Source organism: Nicotiana tabacum, chromosome 15, assembly GCF_000715075.1.
Source record: "Nicotiana tabacum cultivar K326 chromosome 15, ASM71507v2, whole genome shotgun sequence".
Lineage (NCBI taxonomy): Eukaryota > Viridiplantae > Streptophyta > Magnoliopsida > Solanales > Solanaceae > Nicotiana > Nicotiana tabacum.
In genome coordinates this window covers 79,847,337-79,850,133 of record NC_134094.1, presented here as the reverse complement: position 1 = coordinate 79,850,133, position 2,797 = coordinate 79,847,337, and positions in this window count along the sequence as shown.

Below are 2,797 nucleotides of genomic sequence, written 5' to 3'. Positions count from 1 at the left end.
ATTAATTTTAAAAGGGAGGATCAAAATTGACCATCAACAGCTGTCCCTCTTTGACCGGAGACATTGAAAGTGTTTTCGGGCAAAGAAATTGAACCAAAGCCAGTTTTGTCTCGACTTTAGGCATGCGTAAGAGTGGCATGAAGATTATGAACTGTAGGATTGGGACTTAAGGAAGATTCTGGGAGGATTTGGGGAATAATTTTAGAGATATTGGAGCCGAATTCTGGCTTTGAATTGCTAACATACCTCGGGCTTAACGAGGATCAAGCCTCATGTAGTTCAGGAGTGCAGATTTTTTGAGGGAGCGATACTCGTAGTAACTGCCCCAATATCGTATTATGGAGATATGGTGAGGCAAAGGATTGGGCACTCATGATAGCTTGAATTTTGCAGCTTGATTTGAAGGGTTTGAAAATTTTGAATTTCACCGGTCGTTTTGAGCTCGAACTTGGATCCTTGGCCCGCTAATGGGTTTGCTGTCCCTCATAGCATTGTGGTTTGGTCTGCTGCTTAGAAAGGTTCTATGCTGCGGTGTTTGTTCCTATAAAACAAATGAAATACACTCATACCAATATATTGTAATGCATAATATATTAAGATGATATGTAAATGATGCAGGAATGATGATGCCTGGCTGCCGGCAAGCCATTATTTGGGATCGGGATGATGGGATACTTGACCTTGACTAGATTGGTTAGTCGGGTTGTGTACCGTTTCGCAGCTGTCATAGCATTTGAAAATTGTCTCCGCTTGTTGGGAGAGCTTTGCACTGATAAATTCTCTGCTTGTTGTGAGAGCTTCATTTGTAGAGTGTGTCTCCACTTGTTGGGAGAGCTTTGCATTGAGAAGTGTAAAGTAATCTTCGCTTGGGAGTGATTGATTCAGACCGTAATCATGCCTGAATCTGCATGAGCAAAACATCAAAACATTCAAAGTAAAAGCAAAGGAAAAGAAAAGCATACCCAAGAGATACTCTTGACTACAGAGCTAAGTTGCGGCCATCGATTGGCAGAACACCGGTGACGCGGTTTGCGACTGTCTATTCTGGCATCCGTTGCGACGGAGCGACAATGTGAATTATTTTGTTAGAGAAGTTTGCGGTTTTCTATATATAAGGATCCGGTTGGTGAAGCCGACATTCGATTACTACAGTGCGCTTCGATCAATTGAGCTGATAGTTTGCTATATACAGGACTTCAATTGGTGAAACTGACAAGCTCAGAACACACACTTAAATTATGCTCGATAGTCAAAGATAGTATAGTATAATATCGTATTCATAGGGATTGGAGTTAAACTGTATTTTCATAGTTTCTAGCTTTATTGCTATCTAGGAGAATCAACAATTGAGATTTATATGATTAATAACTAAAATTAACCAAGAATCTAAAGCTATTGACTAATGACTATCACAACAAAGGTAAGCAAGGAAGTTATCGTGGGAGAAAATAAGGGTTGATAGGATAGGTGCAAGGTAATAGTTCGGGATCTAACTCTAGAAAATTCACTTCTAATGTTCAAGTGAGTCTCTCGAATTCACTCAATTATTAGTTCAAACATTCAGCAAAAACTCCTCTCTCGATTAAGTCTTAACCTCAGGAGATGAACCAATTTAAGCACGTGAAGATATGCAAGAATGTGTAGTGGATTGGTATTTAGGAGAACCTCTCCCGATTATCCTCCTAACTAGGTTTAATCAATGATTCAACTAGCCTCTTTCGATTACGAAGAAGAATTAATGAACTCAACCAACAGTATAATGTAAAGATATCACAAGTTATGCCTCTCTCGATTACATGAACAAGTGAATATAGATACAATAATTAAAGCACCCAATAACGCTTCAATACATAAAACTAGAGTTATAATCCAAAACCAATCATCAATATGCCAAACCCATGAAACCATAAAGGGAACTACTCCATAGATATGGAGCAATTCATCACAAATATAATTAAAGTATAGGAAAACATAAATTCGATCAATACTCGGGTCTTGAATTATACCACAGTATAAAGAACAGAGCAAGAGACTCCAAGAAAGCAAACTGTATAATAAATACAAAATTTTCCATACAATAAGGGCTGGCTATTACCAAGCTTCACTAATAGTTAATTTGCTTATAGTCGCAAAAGTTTTCCTACAAAGGGGCTGGTTTTACAACCCATAAGGGACGGCTTGCCAAGCTACACAACTCAAAAAACTTTTGTACTATAATCAACTTTAGCTGTTATAACACAGAAAACTTTCGTACTACAATAAGCTAACTTTCTTAGACTATTCTTACTCTATTTTCATACATGGACCGGCCTTTCCATCCATTCGAAATAAAGAACAAGATGGAGATTTAGAAGGAACTCATATGTAATATATCACAAAGGTTTACAAAGGTTACAAGATGATATTACAACTACTACATGGCCTCCTTTATGTAGGACTGGGAGGTTATTACAGGACAAACTTATTTTATAAAATAAACCTATCGTACATGGCAAACCTATCTACGAGTGGGTCCCTTTGTACATGTGAATGACCTTAGGCAAAGAAACTAAAAAGATTCTGAAAACATGTGAAAGAGGTGAAATATACATGGTTTAGCATGTAAAAGTTTGTGGGAGCATGTGAAAGTGTGTGAAAATAGGGTGCTACATGTGGCGAAGCATGTGGAAGCATGTGAAAGTGGGACCCGGATGGAAGCATGTGAAAGTAGAATTTTGTCTTGGTATGGGTAGATGAGTTTTTAGGGTTTTTTGGTAGATAATGTGGGATTATGGTAGGATTAGCAGGGATTTGGATA